The sequence below is a fragment of the Cyrtonyx montezumae genome, unplaced genomic scaffold, assembly GCF_038088225.1.
Source record: "Cyrtonyx montezumae isolate F1298 unplaced genomic scaffold, pur_monq_1.0 scaffold_6, whole genome shotgun sequence".
NCBI lineage: Eukaryota > Metazoa > Chordata > Aves > Galliformes > Odontophoridae > Cyrtonyx > Cyrtonyx montezumae.
Window position 1 is genome coordinate 1,645,675 of NW_027072067.1, and position 24,585 is coordinate 1,670,259.

The 24,585-nt window shown below is 53.1% G+C and overlaps 1 protein-coding gene and 1 non-coding gene across 4 annotated transcripts in view; both read right to left on the bottom strand.

The window, feature by feature from the left end:
* Positions 1 to 24,585, bottom strand: part of CACNA2D2 (calcium voltage-gated channel auxiliary subunit alpha2delta 2) — a 125,267-nt gene that overhangs the window by 33,090 nt on the left and 67,592 nt on the right. The gene's annotated exons all lie outside the window — the stretch shown is intronic.
* LOC136057264 (U6 spliceosomal RNA) lies at positions 4,972 to 5,075 on the bottom strand. Its single transcript, XR_010623010.1, has one exon. It is a non-coding gene; the product is annotated as a U6 spliceosomal RNA (small nuclear RNA).

The window sequence follows — 24,585 nt, forward strand, 5'->3', positions numbered from 1 at the left end:
TGTCAGCTCTCATGCTGAAAACTGGGGGAGGAGGATGCTGGGGGAAAAGGGGGTGATCTGGCTGGCCTCAGCCAAAGGAAAGAGCTGGAAGGAGGAGCTTCTCCTGGAGAAGAGGAGGAGGAGGTTAAAGAGTGTTGGACAGAAGATGGAAGTGCTTTGTGGCACCCCATAGAGAGATATTTTAAGGAGAGGTGCTTGCTGTGGGACACATGATGACAGCTGAGGGAGCTGCTCCTCCATGGGAGGAGCATGCTCAGGCCTGGCCCTGGGACCTGGGGCTGAGGCTGGGACCTGGAACTTGGGGCTTGAGACCTAGGGTCTGGGGCCTGAGACCTGCAGCTGGGCCTGGGACCTGGGGTCTGATGCTTGGGGCTGGGGCTGAGCTGGCCTCCTCATGCCAGGCCATGCTGAGAACCTGCTCCCAGCTGCAGCAAGTGACACTGTGAAGCATGAGATTTAATTATTTGGATTAAAGTCATGGCCTGCATAGCTACAGTCGATAAAAATGCTCTGAAAATGATCCAGCTGGCTCCTTAGAGCAGCCACTGCGCTGACACTGCCTCACAGTGCCACACTACCTAGAGAAGAGCAATCACTGCAGCCCAGGCACCACGTGGAAGAGCCACCAGGCATCACTTGGGATCACAAAGCACCTTTGTGTCTCAATGTTGGGCTCAACTATGGCAGCTGCTCCCTGTGGGCAATGGCAGGCTATGGCCAGCCCCAAACCAGATAGTGACAGAGGGACAGCCCCAATAAGCTTGTGCTAAGCCCTGTTCTCACCTCCTATAGCACTCACTGCACACCCACACAGACCCGCCGGCAGCGGGTAGGGCTCTGCTATTAACTGAGTTCATGTGGATGGGGTCTTCCCCCTCCCTGTGCCAGGAAAGTCTCCTCCTTACACTCCAAACCCTGTAATCACATCCGCAGAGCCCTCTTTTGTAAAGCAGCCTCGCAGATGTAATTAGTTTGAGGTGACCTCGGGAAAAAAAAAAAAAAAAGTTCAAGTTTAAAAAGAAAATCTCTCCGGTTAATGCTATGCAAATTGCCAGAGAGGCAATCAGGCTGACTTTTAAACACTAGCCCCCGTCGGAATGGCTCACAAGACAGCCTCATTGTCTCTCTATCAATTTGCATCTCGTTACCCACAACGCGCTGTGCTGGAGGTAACCTTTTGGGAGTGTGTGGTGGCACCGTGCAGGCTGGGGACAGCACGGGGACCTGTGTTTACATGGCCCACTGTGCCCGGGTGGCTGGCGAGGGGCTGTGGCTGTGGCCCCGCTGCCTCTGGGCTGCAGAGCATGCCTCTGTCTGTGCCCTGCTGCCTGTGCACAGTCCTCACCAAGCAGAAGCTGGGGTCATTTCTTCATTTGGATGGATCCACACAGCCCTGAGCTTCACCATGAGCAGTCCTGCGGGAGCTCTCATGCTGCCAGTGCTGCCCGTGCACCCATCAGCTCCTTCTGCATCAGGGCAAGCTTGCTCCCAGCCTGCCTCCCCCCGCCTAGAGGTGCTTCCCAGAATCCTCACGCACTTCTCATGTCCTTGCCAACCCCGACCGCCGTTGGGAGATGGTGCAAAAATAGCATTTTTCTCTAGGAAGGGATTTAAGGAGATGTCGCAAGCAGTGCACGCCAGCAGCAGAACTCAGCCTTTTCCAAATGCTGTGCAGAAGGAACCAGTCTCCAGCAAAACAGAGCCAGCCTCTTTCTGCTATTTTAAGCCTTCCCTGCGACATGAACAGCAATATCTGCATTCCCTAACACAAAAGAGCAGAAACTTCTGCAAGTTACCTTGGGAGTACTCTCGTTTCTGAGCACCCTCTGCCAGGCAAGCGGCCACACGGTGAGAAGCACTGTGCATTGCTTCGTGCTCTGTCAGCGAGGCAGGGACCCTCCACCAACATATCATACCACCCCCGCTGCCCCGGCTGGAGGTGCCAAGGCAACAAAAGGACTTTTAATAGACAGGAGAGAACCACTGTGCTGAAGAAAACTCGATCATTTAAAACCCTTCTGAATAATGGCACTGCCACCCTGCTGCTCAAATCAGCCTCAGCATTTTGTTATTATGATAACTAAATACAGAAGATTTTAACAGCTGGAAACGCGGCAACAATATTTAAAAGAGTTTTTTAAATTGTTGGTATTTGATTCAATAATGGTAATAGGCTTTTTTTTCTTTTTTTTTTTTTTTCTTTTAAAGGAAAGGATTGTGCCATCAGGCTGCAAAGCCAGCTCCCGCCTGGTGATGGCGAGCACTTAATGCACTGCGGGGACAGGGCTGGCTACGCTGAAATCACGGCTCACCGCTCGGACACAGTGTTGCTGCCCCCAGAGCCTGGCTGGGATGAGAGAAGCACAAAACAGAAGTGCTGCTCAGCGTGGCACAGCCGCAGCCCTCTCCAGATGTCCCTGCGGTGCAGACAGCCGGTTCCCCCCACGGCACCAGCAGTGTGCCATGCACGGGCTGGGGAAGTCCAGCTGGGGAGTCCTCACTGCAATCCATCTGTAATGCACCACCAAGGGTTTAGGAGAAGGACAGCGTCAGCATAAATACGAAGTTTATGATATAGTATTTTGAGAGCGCTTTTTGCATTGCATCATGCCAATTTCAGGAAGATCAGTTGTTGGCAGCTCTCATAGACAGCATGGAGTGGCGTGGCAAGTCCTGTTCTGTCTCACCCCAGGTCCCTCCATCTGACAGCTCTTAACAGTCCCCCGAAGTTCATTGCTGTTTTGTGGGACTGTTCTCTCCAGTGATGCTAAGATGAACAAAGCAGGCTTTGGAAGTATCAGCAGAAACCAAGCAAGAACAGGCTGCACTGGGGACAGAGTGCTGCCATCAGCCAACACAAAGACAAACCTCGCCAGAGCCAAATACACCTTAGTCCTGTGTTTATGCTCATCCCAAAATGTCAGCACATCTGCTCTCTGAGCCAGGTGGATGTAGCACTGCTACCCCAGCCCTTGGGGCACTGACACTTGAGTCCCCCCGCTTTTGGGGACTGGGGCTCACCAGCTCTGAAGGCAGCTGCATCCATGGAGCCGGCACGGCAGCACCCAATGGTAAGACAAGCAGGCAGCTGGAACGGAAAGGATGTGGGGGGCAAAAGGAGAGCATGGGGTGAAGATCAGGGTAAATATCAAGGGCAGGGAAAGTGAAGAGGAGGGGCAGCTGCTGGTGGGAGCCAAGTGCTATTTAATGCCTCATTCAGAGTCCCACTGCCCTTCACCCTGATGCCTATTTAATGTCATCCCATTCAGCGAGTGTCCTTATGATCTGGTAATTATCTTTTACTTACAAAAGAGCAACTCTGTGTCACAAATACTCCCCTCTCTGGCTCTGCCACAGATCGATATCTCCTCAAGGCCTTCGCCATTGTTTGGGGGAATGGAATTGATTTCTGAGAGGAGCAAGGGGAGGACAAATATATAAATAAGTGCTGCACAGATGTGGCTCTGCACAGCCCTCCTGAAGGCTGCAGAGGAAAGCACAAGAAAGGGCAAGAATCCCGTTGTGGGTTGCACCCTGCCCGCTCTGCCTGCCCCTGCTGCACTGCCTGCCCACTTATTTCTTGCCCAGAGCACCTGCAGTGTTTGTCTACAGATTACAGAATCACAGAATATCCTGAACTGAAAGAGACCCGTAAGGATCATCCTGGCTCCACACAGGACCACTCAAAAATCAGACCATATGTCAGGGACTGTTGCACAGATGCTTCTTGAGCTCCAGCAAGCTCAGTACCACGAGCACTGCTCTTGGGAGCAGGTTCCAGTGCCCAGCCACCCTCTGGAGGACAACTGTTCCCTGATATCCAACGTGAACCTCCCCTGTCACAACTTCATGCCATTCTCTTGGGTTCTATTGTTCAAGAAGCGTTTAGATGAGGTGCTAAGGGATTTGATTTAGTAGTTGGGTAGGGATAGTGATAGGAGGATGGTTGGACTAGATGATCTTGTAGGTCCTTTCCAACCTTATGAACCTATGAACCTATGACTGTGAGTAGAGAGCAGAGATCAGTACTTGTCCCTCTGCTCCTCCTTGTGTGGAAGTCACAGTCCACGATGAGGTCTCTCCTCAGCCTCTTCTTCTCTAGGTTGAACAAACCAAGATGACTTCAGCCACTCCTCATACATTTTCCCCTCTAGATTAAACCCTTCACCATCTTTGTAGCCTTCCTTTAGGCATTCTGTTTTGTGTCCTTATTATACTCTGGTGCCCCAAATTGCACACAGTACTCAAGGTGAGGCTGCACCAGTGTATGGGAACTGCTGAATCACGGCCTGAACCACTGATTGGTCACCTGAGGTGAGCACCGAGTCAGCCATGGGGGCACAGGTGGAGGTGATATACCTGTGTGAGTGGAAGGGGTGGAGCCTGGCTCCACCTCTCCCAAACCCCCATTTAAGGGCTGACCACCACCAGGGAAGGATCTCTTCTTGGAGATCCCTCCCATGTGGAGTTCTCTGTGAGCCCTGACATCCTGAAGGTGAGCCATCTTCTCTTTAGTATTATTTGTATTCTGTTTATATAGAACTACTTAAAATATACCATCCCCTATACTATTTCTTTGTGGAGTACCATCCTCGGGAGTTATTTACCCCACAACCAGTGAGGTACAGAGCAAGATAATCACTTCCCTTGTCTGGCTAGCAGTGCTGTGCTTGATGCACCCCAGGGTACTGTTGGCCTTTCTGGCTGCCTGGGCACACTGCTGGCTCATAGTGAACTTGATGTAGACCAAGACTGCCACATCCCTTTCAGCAGGACTGCCCTCTAGCATCTCATCCCCCTGTCTGCATAAATAGCCAAAGCTGCCCCTTCCTAGGTGCAGAATCTGGCACTTGCTGTTTAAACTTCATGCAGCTGGTGATTGCCTACCTCTCCAGTGTGTTTAGATGTCTTTGCATGGCCTCTCCACCCTTGATGGAATCAGCAGCTCCTCACAATTTATTATTGTCAGCAAAAAAAAAATAACACTTTTTGAGTGTTATCCCTGTGCAGGGATCATGCTAATCATCTCTATACTATTCCAGTCTTAGGATACATGCTGCTGTAGTGAGATGTATATACAAATGTTAGCTTTCAGAATCGAGACATGCAGGAAAAATACAATTAGATCTTCTGGTTGATTGATTCGGGGCTTTCAAAGCTTTGGGATCCTGTCAAGTCATTCTTTCAGGTCTTTTCTTTGACTCTGAGTCTCTTGGAAGGAATGAGCCCACATTCTTCCAGGTGAGAGCAGAGACTTCAGACATGGGTGCAGAGATGAAGCTTCCCCATGGGCTGCTGCCCAGCAAGCTGTGCGTGGAAGCTGCAACGAAGGGGATGAATACAAGAATAGCAATAGGTTTAAAAGTGACACAGGAGATATGGCCCATGGGAGTTGCAGCAGTGCTTCAAGAGAGGAAGGATGGGGGTCAAGGGCTGCTGAAATGGGGCACACAGAGCCCTGTGGGGTCCACCCATGGGGTCCCTCCATGTCCAAGCAAGGCCACCCCCTCCTGGATGAGAACTTCCCAGACTGTTTCCAAAAGGTTGATGGATCTGGAGTTCCCACATCCTCCCCAGGCCATCTATCCCAGTGCTTAACTAGTCTTACACTGCCAAGTTTTTCTTAATATCAAAGGTAAATTTTTTCCTGCTGCAATTTAAGATGATTACTTCCCATACCATCTCCAGGGTGCACAGGGAACGGCTCATTACTTTCTCCTTCCCTGCAACATTTTATGTATTTGAAGGCTGTTACTGTGTTTTACCCTGGCCTTCTCCTGACAAAACAATCCCATTATTCTGATATCTGCAAACAGGCCCTCAACCTTCCCCATCACACCCTACTGATGTTGTTCAAATGGGAGGAAAAGAAAAAATTCCAGGAGTGTTGAGGAGTGTGGAGATGTACCAAAAGGAAACCCATGGCAAAGCCCTTCTTCCTCTAAAAACACTTTTGTTCACCTCTGTGGACTCAGATGCTGAGTGGCTGTAAAGCACTGCTTTGCTGATGGTGTCTCCGAGTCCTGAAAAGCACACATCTCTCAAAGCAAAGCTCTTCTCTGCAGTGAGTCCTTCAGCACAGGGCATAGGCCTGAGGGCTCTGCGCTTTGAAAAATGACTTCCAGGCAGGACTTGCATTTTGCACAAGCCCACATGCCTATTCCCAAGCAGATGGACTGATGGTAAGGGGGACGTCAGCTTGCAGCTGCTTTGTCCTGATCTCTCTTTACCTGGGCAGTCTGGAGAAGGAGAAATGAGAGAAAGTGGGAAAAGAGCACAATGGAAAGGAGAAGAACACACTTCAAATGCACAGCTCCAAAATCCTGGCTATGGGAGGTGACAGTGGAGTGTGCCAAGTGGAAGTGCATACATAGTGAGAGGATGGAGACCTCCAGCAGAACGGGGCTGAACAAACACGCAGGTAGCTTGGGAAGGAATCTGTTCATCTGGGAGATCCAACAGCTCATCAGCAGACGACATTCAGGGCAAGCACATACAAGGCAGTGCTTCTTGTGAGCTACAATTAGGACTCAATGTGTGTGCTGATGGAGCTCAAAATGAACTGTAGCCACTTAAGGAGGAGATCATTTCAGTGGGAGTGATGGCCCAAAAATGTGAGTTTGTGGTCAGAAGAGGGTGGTAAATAAAGCTGTCACATTAGGCAGCAGGCCTATACATCAGTGGGTCCCTCAGCTGTGACAGTGCGTGGTCTGGGCAGCACGGAGAGCAGATGGGAGAGGCACAGGGGATGTGATTCACTTGCAGGAAGCGGTGATTTAAAAAGAAGCAGAAACCCCACATAATAGAAAGGGGCCCCTGAGCTCAGCTATGGGAGAGCTCAAACCCAGCGCCAAGAAACACCACTCCCCGTGGAGCTCAGCGCCTTGAGATGCCGGGACGTGACTTTTTTTAAGGAACAAAAATCAAGTTGATCAGAGCATCATCAGTTATGCGAGCTGAGATCAAAGTACAGAGGAATAGAAGTGCTATCAGTCAAGGATTTATACTTCCCAAGTTATTGCTTAGGATTAGAAAGAAATTTCAATAATCTGCCAGCTAAGTATGCACTGCAAGAGTAATAATCCCTCTCTCCAAACACCTGCTCTGAGCTGCTAATGGGGTTGGTAAGAAGCCAGGTGGATCATAAACCTGATCCGACTGCGACCACACAAGTGGGCTGTGTGGAGTCACCACTGGGGTTATCCCATCCCCGCCCTACACTGCTGCAGGAGCACAGTGCCTCGTCCTGGAGCTCCACACAGCAACCCACCCATAAAGCAGCGGGTCCTGTGGCCTCCCGTGCTATTGACTGATATTATGTGCTGTAAACTTTGCTAGCTGCATCCTACAATCATGCAGAGCTACAGGAGGATGGAAGCAGAAACATGCAGCACCTCAGCTGTAGTTCTATGGTTTTGTAGCGTGAATTTGAGCTGTAGCTTGATGCAGCATCAAACTGAAGCCAGCAGAATTGGCTTGAACCTCACTGCTGCTCCCCTTTGCTTCCTGTCTCTGCTCTTTGAAATGTTTCAGGCTCTGCTCGGTGCATCATGGCATGGCTTGAAGGTGCTGCCTGCTCTCACCCAACACCCAGTGCCATTCCCAGTAGCTGGGATGTGCAGTGGGTGTGCTGTGCCCAGGCAGCTCCGAACAGCGGCTGGACAAGGAGAGCAGCACAGGCACAGCAGCAAGAGGGAGAGGAACGCCGTGCTTAGGGAGGATCAGAGGGAGAGGAGGATTATAGCACCATGGCATCTGGCATGAACACACACTGAAAGGTCCACAGTGGTGTTAGAGATGGGTGAAAGATGTCAGCGGGAATGTGAGTCACGTTTTTATTCCCCATCCTTTCCCCAGAAGGTAAACCGAGGTGAGCCAGGAGCTGGGGCCAGCACCTGCCTTGTTCCAACACTTGCTCCGCAAGTGCAGGATCAGCACATCACACACGGGAAAGAGAACACCAGCACCTCTCTGTGTGCTGCCACGGGGCGGTCATGATTGCTTTGCAATTTGCAAACGGTGCATGTTTTCCTCGCGGTGTTTGTGGTGAGCTGCAGCTTGGTGCTGTGCCACGGAGCAGATAATTGCAGCAGAGTTAGCTCCTGTCTGGGCACTTTAACCTTGCTGCTCACCTGCAGCAGAGCCGTGGGTTTGCAGCCCAGCTCAGGAGCACTGAGAGCAATAAACGGGGCGAGGGGGGGGGAGGGATGCACTACGCTGATACGATTCTGCAGAGGTTTCTGTTTTCTTTCTTGTTATCCTAATAACCCTTTTATGGAGCACGCTGTTGGCAGAACCCTGTGCTGAGGCAGCCGGTTCTGTGTAGGCACAAGACAATTTGCAAAAGCAATAAACTGACATTCAGCTGAAGAAGCCTGCTGGAAAGATGAGCCATCAGCAAATCCCTACACACACATGGCCTTAAAGACACACCAGGTTTATAGTGCACTTTGAAAAACACACCGACTCAAACCAAGGAGTGCTGTGCCGTTGGTCTGAGCAGCACACCCCAGCGGCCAGGCTGCAGACCCAAAATGAAATATAAGTTCAACAAAAGGAGAAAAGGCATCCAAGCATCCTTCAACCTTAATAGTTACACGCATCCCAGTTCTTCTGCGAGGGCTCCACTGGCTTCAGGGGAGGCATGCAGAGTTCAGCCTGCAGAGGTCTCGGGCAGCCAGAGACACACACAGAGTTCACCACCGAGGTGTGAAGAAGAGCAAAATTTATGTCATTTGGGGTGGGGCTGGCTGAAGAAATCAAGTCAGAGCAAATGGAGACATATCACCAGGGCAGAGCCTGCTGCTGTGGCTTCAGCTGATTCCTTTGCACATGGCTAATCCTGCTCGCGTTACAACAGGAGCTGAGGGTTGCTACTGGGAGAGCTATTTCCCAGAGCTATATATGCGGAGCTGCTTTCCTCCCCAGCATCCCTCGACCTCCCAGCCTGGCCCCACCAGCCCCCACTCCCTATCCGTTGGCTCAGCCCTTTGCCATCACTTCCAAAGAAGCCCACTATAGCCCAGCCCAGGTAAGCACGGGGCTCTAGCACCTTCAGCTGCTGAGCAAAGTTTCAACTTCTATGGCCAACCCTGGAAAAAGAGAAACCCTGCTGCTGCCCCATGGCAGCCACCAGTGCCACACACTCATGCTCCCACCCACTTCTCCAGATCAGGGTGTCCTTCTGGGACACGAGCTTTTCAGGGATGGGCAGAGTTCATGTTCTTTTCCACATTTCCTGTCCCTTTTATTTAAAAAATGCTTTATGCAGCTGTCAGAGCCAAAATGAGAATTCCTTTTTTTTTTTTTCTGGGTTTTTTTTTTTTTTAAGCAGTCTTTGAAATTAGGATGATATGTGGGATCAATTTTTTATGGCAGTAAAGTAAAGGGGGAAAATAGCAGCAATTTTCTCTTTTGAACATGGCTTATTTAATGGCATGGATGTCACGGTGCAGCTTTATCCGGAGAGAGGGAGAAAAAGCCACAAAATGGTACAGTGGTCAATCAAAGCCTCCTGCACTGCAATCTGCTCCCCACCTCCCATTTCCAGCCCAGATTCCCACTGCTCCTCCCAAGCTCCCTGCCCAGCTCTCCCAAAGGAGCAGCAGCCTATACCAAGTGCTCAGTGCCGGGACCCAGGGAAGCAGCAGAAACAGCTTGCTGGGAATCCCAAAGCTCGCACCAGCTTCTTCTTCACCTCCCCTACAAACACAAAGGTTGGAGATGGGAGCACCCTGGACCTGGTGGCAGCAAGGAGCACTGGGAGCGATGCGTCCCACACTGCGCCCTGCCTGGGAGAGTTCCCAGCTATGTAACGTCCTGGTGGGACCATGAACACCAACATCTGTCAGAAGGGCTGCACCTATCAGACAGCCAAGAGAAACACTTCTCATTCAATTTGCAGCTAAACTGGAAACAACCCCTGGGGAGCACCCGGCGGTGGCGGTCCCATCCACCTTGATGGGCTCAAGCTATCTGCCACCACGAGAGGAGTGTCCCGGCCATTCAGAGACTGCTCACTCCAATTAACAAATCATTTCACTTAGATATGATGAGAATCTGAAATGGAGTGCTGGTATGCCCGATATGGCACCAGGCACTGAGCAAAAGATTCTGTCAGGTCCCACTTGGAGCATGTGCTTATTGCAGGGCCCAGATCTTCTCCCTCTCTCAATCTGAGGACCATCTGGAAGAGTTTCCATCCAAAGCTCCGCTGAGGATCTGCCTCACGCTCAGCCCTGGCACTGCAACCACTCAGTGTGTCGGCCACACGCTGGGCTGCAGGGTCCTGAGGGTCTGACCACACGGGCAGTCTGCAGAGCATCCACACACTGCAGGATCCAGCACAAACCCCTGAGATTGATGACCAGAAGAAGGAGTCTACCAGTGGTATGTGAAAAGCATGACAGCAATCACAGCAGGCTTTAAGTTGTGTTTTCCTCTTCCCCCCTCTTCCTTGGTTCAATGCTCGGGGTTGTGGGGCTGAGGAACACCCACGAGCACAAGAGGAAGGTGCTCACATGGTGTTTTCACTCCCCGACTCCCTGCGTGACCACCTGGCTCCTTCTTGTGCACTCAACAATGTGATGCACCTTTGCAAAGGCAGGAGAGCAGGGGAACATGAGCACAGCCCTGAAACTCAGCCAGTGCCCACAGCCGCCATCCCCTTGTGGGCACCAGGGCCACAGTTACCCCGATGCTGTTGTCTCCCCCACCCCAGCAGACCTTGCACTGCACAGCAGTGACTGCTTCTTGACTTCGTGCAGTGTCCCTGGGCTGAAGGCACGAGGAAGCTACAGCCCTGAGGACAGGTGGGCCCAGCCCAGCACATCTCCAGCAGCAGCCCAGGGGACACCTGCATGGGCGCACAGCACTGCTCCTGCATCTCCCTGCCCTCCAACACCCCGAATCAGAGACTGAGCCCATTAATGACAGTGCCTGCTACACTCTCCACGATATTTTCCCCTTATAAATATGCGTATAAATATGGAGACTCTAAATTCATCTGGCAGCAAGTCCCACCCTTCTCCTTGGTGGAACCACATTGCCCCTCTCCTGCCATCTGTTAATCTAATGTGATGCCCCAGCAGCTGATCAGCAGGAACACAATGAGTCCTTTCCCACTGAGCCACCCCTGACACAGCCCCACGACCCAGTGCAACTGGTGCACTGTGTATGCGCGCCTGGGGACAGCGCTGGTGTCCCCAACCTGGCCTCCATTGCAGCCAGTGTCTGGCAAGGAGCTGCAACAAGGAACAGCAGGAGAGAAAGGAAAGGAGAGAGACCCAAGCCCTCCACCAGCAAGGTCTGGGGTGCGGCTGATGTTCCTCAAGCACCCCCAGATCCAGGGTGAGAGCAGGGCCCCTGGGGCAGCATCCCAGCCCATTGCCCACTGCTGGCTGCAGATCCCCAAGGTGACTTTGGGTGCAGGCAGCCATCCAGGCTCAGTGTGACCCCAGGGGTGACGCAGGGAGCAGCAGTGCTGCCGGAGCCATGCACGCTCCACTCACAGTAATCCTCTCGTCCTCTGCGCTCCTTGCCAGCACAGATGCACCAGCACCTCGCAGAGGTGCCTGTGTGCTGGGTCCGGCCCTGAGTGCATGGCACACAGCAGTGTCCCTGCAGCACAGCACTGTTCCATACGCCCGGTGTGTTTGCAGAACTTGGTGGCCCTCTCTGAGCAGCTCAGCATTTTCCAAGTGCACGGCGGCTGGTTTTGTCGTCACAGTCTGCAGCACGCCAGGTGCGTCCCATAAGAACACACATAGGGCTGCTGGTTTTGCATAATTCTCCACAGAATTAAAATGCCTGGGAAGTCTTTACACAGAATACATACGAAACGGGAGCAAATAGCCACGGAAGAAACATTTATAATTTAACAACTGTCAGACAAGAATGTCTCCAAATTAGAAGATAAGGGTTTATGGGATGAGGGGCTCTGCATGTGATGCCCTCTGCAATGGGAAGCACCATTTGATCCCCTTCCCAAGCACAGCTCGCCCTGTGCCACACGCAGGCAGATGTGCTCCGAGACAGGAGACAGCTGTGCTCCCAGACAGAAGGGTGGCAGGAGCTCCAAATGGCAGCGCTTATTTAAAAGGCAGCAATGCATTATCCCCTGTGGGAAAGAGAACTTAAAGCAGTTTTAAGAAAGCAAACAGGATGATTAATGAATGCCACTACTCCTGGGAAGGACCTGCCAGAGCAGATGCGCTCCAGTCCTGGAGGAGCAGTTCCTTTGGGTCTAGTGGCAGAGGCACATGGGGACGGGAATTGGGTGCCAGGGAGGTGACATCAAATGCCACCACCACTGCTCCCCCCCTCAGTCCCCCCGCTCCATCACCCTCCTCTGCTCCGAGCGTGGGGAAGGGAGAGTGACAGATGCAATATTTTACAAAATGAGATAATTATACAGCAGCCACATGGGGAGATTAGATTAGCGAGAGATTTCAATGTGAGGATATTTAATAAGAGCGAGGCACAGGTACACAGAAATGCAGACAGCAAAAGGTCATCGTCATCATCATCACGTCGAGATGATGAAACAAAGCGCTTGTGACCTACATGGGCTTTGATGCTCACCGCAGTAATTCCATTGTTATTGCAATACAAATAGGATTATTCAGAACAGGAGATATATAGCCACCCGCAGCCAGGGAGAAGGGAAATTAACACCACAGCATTACAGACACGGCGCAGGACCTCCAGCCCATGCTGCAGCAGGACAGGGGCACATGGGGCAGAGCACAGCACGAGAACACGGCTGTGCCTCCATCTACAGGCACCCAACTGCAGAGAGGTTCCCCGGGTGCCATGGGGGCAAGAGGTGGCTGGGGTGCAGGGCAGACACACAGAAATGGATGGTGCAGATGAAGTGATCATTTCATGGTGATTAAGCCACACTCTGTGAGAGGCCCTCATTAATGTCTTCCAGAGAGGAGAAGCAAGGCCTTTGGTTCTGGAGTCGAGTTTTCTCCAAAGACAGCAGACTCTTAATGCTCCGGACACGCTGCAGATGTTTTAAGGACGGACCAGACAGCCTCAGTGGGTGGCTGCAGGAAGCAGAGTGGACATGGAGTCTGCATGGTTTGGATGAACGAGTTTCAAGGGCAGGCTGAACCCCTGCTCCAGATGCACATCTGCTCCAGGTGCATCTCCACTCCAGGTGCATCTCTGCTCCAAGTGTATTCTTGCTCCAGGTGCACCTCTGCTACACTCATACCCTTGCACCAGGTGTACCTCTGCTACATGCATACCTCTGCTTCAGGTGTACCCCTGCTCCAAGTGTTGTCCTCCAGGTTTACCTCTGCTCCAGGTGTATTTCTGCTCCATGCTGCAGCTCCGTTCCAAGCATCACATTGGTCTCCACTATAGGGCTGCGCAACCTTACAGCCACATCTGCCAAACCACTGACCCAAAATGCAGAGATGTGGCTAAACGCAGGCACGTTCATCTTCTACAGGACAAATTGCTTTCAATAATGTGAAATTATTTCTCTTGGGCTTTTTAAAGATTTCTCAGACATACGAGGACAGCTGGGAGCACAGATGAACAGTTCAGTTTCCCTGATAGGAAAGCACTCTCTCCACGTGGTCGGTGTGACGCTGGGAGCCCAATGGGGAAATCCGTGCTGTCATCACATGGAGACACACAGAGATTCCTCCGACCCTGCCCATGGCTTTGTGCCCCATGCCAAATGAGGGGCCCCAGATCCAGATGCTGCCCAGATGTGGAGTGCCTTGGTGCTGCTGCCAGGCCAATGCCACCAGCAAAGCACACAGAGCTTTGAGGAGAGTGCATGGGAATGGGCTCTGCTGCATGGAAATGGCCCCAGGCACCACAAATCCATTTCTTACTCTGATTGTGTAAGAAGCAGTTCATCTCTCTCACTAAGTAACCTACCTCGGGTGATCAGAGGGATACACTTAACGTTTGTGGTGACCCAGTTCAAAGGAACAGTAGGAAATGCATTTGGGCACATGATGTGTGAGGAGGTGACATGGTGCTCCGCATCAGCACTGGGGCCTATACACACCTTTATGAAACCATGGCCACCAGCAGCTAGATGTAATGCTAAATACTGAAGGGAAAGGGAAATTCAAGAGAGCACCTGCTGGCAATGTAGCAGTTTAGGAACTGCAGATGGCAGTGAGGAGCTGGGGATGTTTGGGGTGCTAGGGACATGGGAGGGATGCAGGATGACACTTGGCCTGCACTCCTACAGGACTGTTTCACCGTGCGGCCCCAAGGACAGGGGTGCTGTCCCCTGCTCTCCAGGGCAGGTGGCACTGAGGCATGGCTCTGCTACAGGAATGGCAGCAGGGAAGTGGGGGAAGGGATGAGCACATGGCGCAGCAAGCATCTCTTTGGCATTAAACCTTTCTGAATGACTCCTCCAATCTGGATGCACCCTCTGGAAAAAAAAAAACAACACGATAGGATGTTCTTCATCTCTCTAATGTATTTTAAATAGTTGATGTTCCAGATGGTATTGACATTGCTAAACAAATTGTGAAGCCCACATGCCAAAAATACTGTGGGTAGACACACTAACCCACCCTGTGCAGCAGAAGAGGCTGAAAGAACTGCAGTTGGCACCAGCCTTCCACGCATCGTGGCCTTGGTGCACTCTGCAGTCCACCTCCCCAGCACTGCCCTCAGCAGCATCGCCATCACAGGTGGAAATCAGGCAGCAAGTAGATGTCGCCATTCCTCTCCTGCCTTGGCCAGTGCCTGAGCTCAGCCCTGCTACAAAGTGCCCCCCAGGGTGGGCAGGGGACCAGCAGCCCCTCAGCACCCTGTGTCTGGGGGGATGGGGGCTCTGGCTGCATGCAGCAGCTCAGCACCTTGCACCATGAGCAACGGGCTGTGTGGTAAGGGATGGATGGCTCCCAGCCCAGCACCAGCACAGAGAGGGCAGTGGGAGAAATGCCCTGTGCTCCAGAGTAGCTTGGCTGTCATTTAGTATTACTATTCCCGTTGATTTGTTTTGCCTTAGCAGCAGAGATGAGCAGCTCCTGGGGCTGACGTGCATTGGGTGCAGAGCCTAGAACACTTAGGCAGCACTACAGGCAGTGCAGTGCCCACAGCACTGCTCCGCTCTGGGACCACCGGGTGCCCGAGTGCCCAAGGGAGGATTCCTCCCTGGCTGGCTCGGCCTATGCCAACAGAGAGCAGTGACAAATGGGGCCTCACAACCTCCTCCCTCTCCTCTCTGCCCACTTTTCCTTGTGCCCTCAGCACAATCCAGGAAGGATGAGGGATGGATGCTCCATCGCCGGCATCCCTGGGCCTCGGCATCGCCCTGGAGGAGCTCTCAGTCACTGACATAACCACCATCTCCTGTGTCCCTGCTCCTAACACACAGCCCATGGCATGCCCCCCCCTCCCTGACACCACTGCTGTTATGGGAGCAGATCCCACAGCATAAGCCCAAACCCTGAGAGCACAAGTGTGATACCCATTCCCAGGGTGGGAAAGGGGACGTAGCACTGGGAGGGCACAAACTCATTAGCACATGTCTTTAGGACAGGACAGTGTTGAGTGAGAAGAAGTCCAAAACACCACAAATGTAAAAATCCAGCACAACATTTTCTGCCATCAGCCTGAGATCCCTCCCACTCCCTGACCACTCTTTACTCTTGTAGCAGATTAAATTCTTCTAGCTGCCCTCGAAGATCACCACCTGCTCTTCTACAGGCAGCAGCCCCACATGTGCCTGGGGACAGCAGGCACGCTGCAGCCGGTCAGAGAGCTGCTAGCACCATAACAAGCTGGAGATTCCTGTTATTTCCTCTTCCAGTGGCTCTCCAGTGAAGTGCTGGCTGGGGTTCAGGAATCTGTCACAGCAAGCAGCAGGCTGGGAATGGGTTCCCTAATTGCTGGATGTTCACAGATCCCATCACAGGAGTTTTCGGCTCTGTGAGTTCCCTCCTGTCCCATCCAAGCTGGGAAGCACCCAGCAAACCCATGGGTGGCACATCCCCACCACCCAGCAGTCCCACAGGTGGCACAATGAGTGGCACATCGGGCAGCTCTCCATCAGGACAAGTGGCAAAACCAGCCCAGCACTCAGCTCATCCTGGGGAAACGTTGGGTACTTCTGCAATCCAGAGTGCTGAAGGCTCTCATCCCATCCCACTGCTCCATCTCTCCATTACAGACTGTGGACACCAGTGCCCGCAGGCACTATGCTCATGGTGATGGGGATGCCAGAGGCACAGGTACATGTCCCCCTGGGCCACAACCTTCTGCCCCATCCCCTGTGGCATGCAGACAGTGATTTGGTCTCCACGGGGTGTGAAGGGATGTGATGGGCCACCAGGGCATGGGCAGCCAGCAGACGTGGACCACTCTGCTCAAAGGAATTTGTTTTCAGTGGAATAAAACAGCATTCTGCATGGGTTAGTGGGAAGGGACTGGCAGACAGATGTCCCCACACTATGCCCACGTGTGGGGATGGGACCGGTGGTGGCACACAGCTCTGTGGTGCAGTGGGACAGTGCGTCCCTGAGCGGCGGTGAGCCACAGCAGAACAGGGATTGAAGGGAGGGAACTGCAGTCGAGACAAATAAGATGCTCTAGAAGCCAGCAAAACAAATAGCATCCATTGTTTGTGCAGCAGGCTGGAATAATAACATTTGCTCACCCAGCCTCGCTTGTCACCCTCTCAGCGCTGTGCCTCCACGGAGCTGGAGCAAGGCACAGAGGCAGGCTGCTATTGTCATTGGAGTGGGCTGGAGCTTATTCACAGAACTCGGTAAATTGGGGCTATTTTGGGATTTACTAGGCATTTGCAAACAACTCCATTTGGTATTTGAAAACATGCGCTGGGTGCCACGAGCCAAGAGCACTGGTGCCCATGGGCTGCTCTCCAAGGAGCACCCAGCAGCGTGAGCCTGCAGCTGCTGAGTGGCTGTGGGACCCAGGGCTGCTCCCTGCCTCTGTCCCCACCTCCCCGTTGCATGCCCCAAGCATGTCACACCAGCAGCAGGCACAGGGCTGGAGTCCTTGAGCCTGGCTGTCCAAAGGATGGAGTGCTGGAATGCTGTCTGTGATGGGAGCAGCAAGCCAGTGCCAGCAGAACAAACGCAGGGACTGGGAGGCAGCTGCTTTGCTCCCAGTGCTCTCTTAAGGACAAACAGCACAGTGACTCTGAGTCCACAGACCCGTGGTGCAGAGACCGTGGAAATCAGCTGAGGTCAAGTGACACTCAGCCTGGAAATGGACTGTCCTTCCCGGGGAGCCTGGAGAGGGTTCCTCGCTCTTCACAAAAATAGTTCTCCTTTCTTCCTCACTCAGGACAGAGGCCGACTTTTCATTGCAAGGAGCATCCTTCACATCCTTGGGGATGCAGACATGGCTGGAGCAGACATCACCTCTCTGAGTCACGGCTGAGCTGCCATGGGGTGCTTAAGGGAGGGAAGCTCCCATTCCCCTCCTCCTCTTCTGCTTCCTTCTCCCAGAGAACTCCATGCAGAGCAAACCTGATTGTGACGGTTATTACACCGAAACTGCAGGCACCAGTGGATCCTCCTGGCTGTCCCCATGCTTTGCAACCCTCCATTAGTGTGGAGGGGGACACGGGGTTGGCACTGGGGATGCTGGAGGCAGTCAGAGCTCCCCAGCTCCCCCCAGGCCCACTGCTCAGCCCTGCAGCAGGTCGTGGGCCAACAGAGCAGAGCAATCCAGACATTCCCACGCATCACAGCTGCAGGCATTACTGCAAGGTATTTTTCATATCTCAATTGGAAACAAACTACTCTCTGATCTCAGCTTAGTCTCAGATTGGCAGGGATGTGGCATTTTAATTCCCAGGAAAGAAAGGACAAATCTCAGTATAAAGAGAGAGGAGAACGGCGGACACGCTGAAAAAACAAGAGCATAAAAGGAGGAAAATCTGGTGCAACAGAACTAGCGGCGCACAAGGAGAAAAAAATAGTACCAACCATTTCTCTTTGTAATTCGCTTAAGAGATTGAGAGCGCAGCCCTGGAGCAGCAGTTCTGCTCGGGGCTGTGCTCCTGTGACACAGCACAGCTGCAGTGCTGCTCCAGGGGCTGCACTCCTCGGTCCTGTGGCAGCTGAACTGTGCGTGTGCAAACACAGCCATGGAGCACAGTCCCTGCAGGGCTGATCGAAGGAGGAAGAGCAAGGTGCACAGATCCAGCAGTCCCTGGGCTGCTCTCCCTCTCCCTGGGCGCCTCAGATGAGTTTTTACACTCCTCACAGCACTCTGCAGTGGCTGATTTGAACACAATCAGGCTCACGTGGCAATCAGTGAGGACGCACATCCTGCACGCTGATTTCCACGCGCTGGCTGCCATGCTGGCACAGCTTACCACTTCTACCCCCTGTGATGGAGACAGCAAGGTCAAGATCTTTTCATGGTGAAACGCATGACAGAAACACCATGGCCTGTGCAAGACCCAACCTTCTCCTCCCAGCCCGAGAGACAGCAATCCCAGAACTTAACCAATCCACCCGCAGGAAGGGAAATCATTTTGCTGCCCTCACTAATTATTGCCTTATATCTTCACGAAGCAAAGAACGGAGCAGCCTCACTCATTTGTCTTCTCCTCGGCTCAATTTACAGATGCTCACATTGATCTGGAAAGCCTCCATCACTGACACAAAGCCTCTGCTTGCAGCAGCAGCACGCACACAGGGGCTCTGACAGCCGGCACACATTTGCAGCCAGCTTCCCCTCTGCATCTTGCACATCTCTCACGGCATCCCTGAGCAACAGGCCCTGCTTTGCGTATCAGCAGCACCGAACCAAGCGTTCTCATTTACAGCGGCCCCGTCCCGTCCTCGGTGCAGCACACGCCCCGTGCATTGGCAGCAGGGTAATGGCACACACAAATGCCCTCCCTTGGTAGTTCTGTTAACGGTCTCTTTGATTTCCAGATCTCAAGAATCTGTTTCATCTGCATTTTAAGCCTGGTAGAAGAGTGGCGTGGGGAATTACTCCGATTTCAACCTTTACTAAAACAGTGGAACAGACATTAGGAGAAAAGCCAAAAAGGGTAACGGAACTGAACGACGAGCAGCAATGCAATGAGACAACCTCGGCTGCATTCCTTCCTCAAATTGCACAATGGGTGATCTGAGGACAGAGGCAGTGCCACATCCAGAGCTTTGCGGGGCTTCGGCACCGCACTGAAGTGCTCTTCCTTCTCGAGAACAAATGACTGTTGTTCTCAGCAAGAGAGCTGTTATTTGAACCGAGGGGGCAGGAACGAAGAGCACTGGGTCACTGCTGAGATCAGGAGCCTATTAATTAATCCTTTATAAATAATTAGCAGAGGTTAGGAGTGACAGGCAGTGTGTGCTAGCAGTGAGACACGGCAGTGGGCAGCATGATGACCCCGTGCCACGAACAGCTCGTGCAGCTGGGGGGAATGGTGCCTGGGCAGCCTGCTGTCCCCCCCTGTTCCCTGTTCTCCACTCAGCCCTGCACAAACGCATCCCAAAGTGAAGGAGCCATAGAAAAGCAGGCAGACTCCTTCAGATGCACTTATGCGCTTGCAGCCCTCCCCCCAGCACGGCACTGTGCCCACTTTCTCATCCCGAAGCCACACTGCTGCCCTGCCCTCAGCTTTCCCACCTGTAAAATGGGTGCAGTGACAGCAGCCCCCCCAGGAACGGGCGCTCCTCTGGGCAGCATGCTCCAGGTAACCCAGCTCTGGGCAGGGCTTGGCAGGAGGGTTGAGTCCTCCAAAGCTGCAGCATCCCCACTCAGTCGCAGCCACACACACTGCTGGTGTTTCCATCTGAGATGGAAGCAGCACATCTCTTCCTAATTCCCTTCATCGAGGACGAATTTCAGAGAAGATTCACACTGATTAATGAAGAGGAGGTTAAGCACTTTCAATCAGGGCAGTAGAAAAGGTGCTGGAATGGTAAAATTGAGTCCCACACTGCCTCTCTTTTTATGCTTTATGAAGGTGGATAAGCAGGGAAGGCTCCTCAGGGCTGATCCTTAGAAAACCCCATTTTTGGATGGGCAAGACCCGGCAAAGGGGGATGCAGCACTGCAGAGAGGTCAGAGCATGCTGCCCTGCGGACACAAACATGATCAGCACCGCTGCCATCTTCCTTCTGGTGATTTCATTGATATTCTACATTTGGAAAAGTTCATATCCCCATCAGCCAACTGCCAGGCCTGTAAATAGCAGCAGCTCCGTGTGAGGGGAAAGCAGCGGCAATAGTGGGCTTTATGGGGTTGCTGCAACTGTACTGCACAAACTCAGGGCTTACTGGAGAGGGGAACGAGTGCCTGGAGCCAAGGCACAGCCCTCCCATCACCACCAGCTCAGCACTGCACTGAGGAATGCACAACCCACAACTCCAGTGGGGTCTCCTGCACCTATTCTTCTTCAACCACAGCTCCTGACGCTGCCAAACTTTGCAGTACGATGGCTGAACGCAGTGGGACAAGGAAAGAAAGAGGGAGAGTATATTGATGGAGATGTCTGCAACACAGTGGCAGAAATGACAGCAACCAGCAGCAGGCAGATCACAGAGCGTGAGCATTACTGACATCACATACCCAAGCGAAGTCCTCCTGCAGCAGAAAGCTGATGAGCTTCTTCACCTCCTGTTGAAACCTGAATGGCAACGAAGTACTTCTGAAAGGCTTTGCCTCTCTGCCCCGTGGGGTCTTAAAGACCCGAGCAGCACTCCTGCTGCACACCCCTGGGGGAGGTGGGCTTATTCTGGAGGTCCCCAAGGAAATTCAGTGCCTGAAAGAGATGGGCCCTGCAGCAGCGGGGCTGGATGGAGCAGGCTGTGCCCTCTCTGCTAAGAGATATAATAAGGCAAAATTGCTGTCCTAAATATTGCTAAAGCGCTGGCTGGCATGTTTAATAAACCCTTCCATTTGGGTAAATTAGCACTCATCTGGACAAGTGCTGAAGTGCTGTTACTTGAAGAAAAAAAATTCAATGCTTGGAGCCTAATTTAAATAATTATCAGCATATTTCTGCTCCGGCTGTTTTGCAGAAATTACCAGGAGACTCGATGCGGTCTGCTCGGCAGTGCCTTTTGTCTGCGTGCCATGTACTGACCCCATTTCAGACCAGCTTTTGGCCCTCCCACTCCTTGCCAGAGCCCTTCTCACCATACCCACAAGGCCATCAGCCAGGCACAGCAAAACTCATAGCAAGAGCTCTGCTTCTGGGCACTGGGGATAGGGGCCTCAACAAGCCACGGCCGTGCCTGTGTCAGACTTTGTTCAGCCTGCAGCATCCTCCCTGCATCCGGAGAGCCAGCACATGGCACGACCCATGGCACAACACACATACAGTCCATGGCATTGCCAATGGCACAGCTCACAGTGCAACCCATGGCACACCCCACGGCACAGTTCACGTCACAGCCTGCAGTGCAGCTCGCAGCACAGCCCGTGGCACTACTGCTCCGAGCCATGCGACCCCGAGCAGGTCCCCACTCCCTGAGCACTGCTGCCACTTGCCCCTCGTGGCTGCTGCTTGGTGAGCTCCCCTCCGGGCACCACCAGCTCGTCAATCCTCAGCTCTCATCAGAGGGCAAACTTATAAACAGACGCTGCTGCCAGGTTTAATGGAGGCAGATAAAGAGCTGCGATCGTTCGATGTTTTCCAATGATAGCGGTGATGCCTGGGGCCAGCAATAACATTAGCATGAAATAAATCTGCAGTGATATAATTAGCAGGGATGCTATTATGGCGCACGTTTTAGGGATGTTCAGCACAGAGGCAGCAAAGCAGAGGTGCCATTGCAGAGCTTCTGGGTTCGAGGAGGGGATGGGGAGAGAAGGAAAGCAGCAAGGCTGGGGCTGGGGGAGTCGCTGTCCCTGGAGGTGTTGAAGAACCGTGGGGATGTGGCACTGAGGGACGCGGGCAGTGGGGGGAGCGCTGGGAGTTGGTGACCTTCGACGTCTTTTCCAACCACAACGATTCTACCATACTGTGAATTCACGTTCTCTATGGAGAGGTCGGCCAGCGAGCGGCCCGGAGCCGAGCTGCTCCGCAAGGAGCTCGCATCCAGGCTCTGCCATCTGCTGGTGCGCGGCACGAAGCGCTGCGGGCAGGGCAGCACCGCGCCCGCTGCTCGGCTGCCCCGGCGGGCAAGGAACTACGGCACCATGGAAGGTCCGGCCGGGCATGCTGGGATGGGCACTGACCGCGGCCGGCAGCTGGAGGACACCTGGAGGCTCCCCTTAGCTTTTCGGAGGAATGATGCTTCTAAGGCAGCGGCAGGATGGGCTGCAGGGGCCCCCGGGAGGAAGAGGGCACCCCAGGAGGGGATGTGTGGGGCTGCCCCGTGTCCAGGATCCACGGCGCGGGCACTGCGTTGGGCCGGGAGCTGGCAGCAAGCAGCAGCTGCTCGGCACAGAGCACATCACACGCTCCGGCACCGAGCGTGCATTAAATTGATACCATCTCTTTAATGTTATCTCTGGCTCTTTATCACAATTGCATGTGCAATTTACATTCTTGTCGCCTCTTTTTTTTTTTTTTATTAAGATACGCTAGATGCCTATCAGAGATATTTCCACTATTGCTGCAGCATCACTCAAACATTTAATGGCCGTCAGCTGCTCCTGTGATGTACAGCAGCTCCTCGCCCCGGGGCAGGGCTGGGCGTCAAAGCGTCGCAGCTCTGTGCAGGGGGGCACGGTGTGTGCCAGCCCCAAGCTGCAGGCAGAGCCCGAGCTCAGGGGGCACAGCTGCACCGTGGCACTTGCTCTTGCCCTCCTGCCACAGCCACAGGTGTCAGAGAGCTGACCGACACCAGGACAGATCTGTGAGAGCAGGGCTCTGCTGCCAGCAGCCCTGGGCCAAGGCAGCCCAGGCACTGCAGTGACTCCTGCTGCTGAATGCCATGGAAATGAATTTCCTCACTCCAAAACTAACCAAGGAAATTCAAATAAATCCCCTTTTCGGCGACATGGCGCCTTTTATTTTGCAATCATCATGACTATTTCTTCCTAACTGTGTCCAAAATTTGTTTTGCAAAGAACTGCATGATAATTTCTTTCCCAAGCACCTATTCCCTCGGACACATGCCCTGAGGGAGCACGCAGCACTCCCCGTTTATTTCCTCCCTCCCTCTCTTCCATCTTTCTTTCTGTACATCAGGCAATACGCTTCACCCCACCACCTTTTATCCCACCAACCACGCCTCCAGTGCACAGAAGGAGCCAGCCCTGCCTGGCCAGAGTGCAAGGACAGTCCCATGGCAGGCAGGAAGCGGTGACCCCCACGTACACTGCAGGGTGTAGTGCTGGGGGCACAGCTCAAGGTGGAGGCTTCCTGCCCATCTGGCAGGGCTAGAGCATGGCTGTGGTTTGCTAGAATAGGAAGGCAAGAACCACAAGGGAACTCTGCTCTGGGTCAGACAGCTGTTGCTGGGATGTTGGCCCACCTACTACCTTGGCTTTGCCTTCTCTTTTGCTCCAGGCACTGGGAGAGTACTACAAAGCCTCGAAAAGGTCTGATCTGCAGCCGTGTAAGCTTCAGGAAGTAAATCATAGAATGGCTTAGGTTGGAAGGGACCTTAAAGCCCTGCCATGGGCAGGTTGCCCCCCACCAGATCAGGCTGCCCAGGGGCACCTCCAGGGATGCTCACACCCAGAGCAGAAATGACAGCCTTAATGTGCCACGAAGCAGAGGGGAAGGAGTTGTTCTCCCCCCAGCAGGACTGGGGCTCGCGGGGCCACCGCAGAGCTCCACAGTGCTGAGCAGCACAGCCATTGGGGCCGGACTCCTGCCTGGTGCTCACGGGAGAAGAAAGGGAAACGCTCCACATAATCTGCATGAAAGTGCAGGAAGCCCTGAATTGTGTTAATGCTATTAAGAAAGCCCGTTCAATTGCTCAGCAAACTGGCCCGATACAGTCTTGATAGACTCGTTATGAACATCTGATTGCCCCTGATTAGATTAGACAATAAACCACCATCCTGGTGCACGGGTGCTGCTTGCTCCCCTCTGCAATCTGTAAATTAGAATTCCAGACCTGGGAGATTGGATTCAAATTGGATTACTGGAGCAGGTCCAACCCAAGACTATCTGTGCAGCAGGAGACACACACACACGTGCATGGCCAAGAAAAGAAACAAACAGACGGGACGGTCAGCCGGGAATCAGCGAGCAGGGAATTAAGGACAGAACGGGAACAAAAGCGACCAACCAGCAATTAGCAAAGAAGTGGGAAAAGTGATGGATTTGGTGCTATTAATTAACGAGGCAAAGAGATTACACCTCTAAATGGTTTGCACTTCAGCATAAGCGAATTGGATGCCAGCTGCGTTCCCTGCTCCATGGATGCCAAAGGATGCAGGAGGAAGGCAGGCTCATACATATCGCTGTGTGGCCAGGATGGCATGCACGTGTGTGCTGTGCACATCCCTGCGCAGCAGCAGGAGGCACTGGGGTTAAGCTGTAGGGCATTGGGGTGGCACAGGGCCTCCTGCAGCCCGGGAGACACAAAGCTTGAGCCATGATGGCTATGAGGTGTCGCCTTCTGCAGGATGCTGGCACCCTTTGCCCCTCAGCAGAGCTGCTCGCTGCTGGGCTGAGAAATGCTTTGTCCCGTGCCA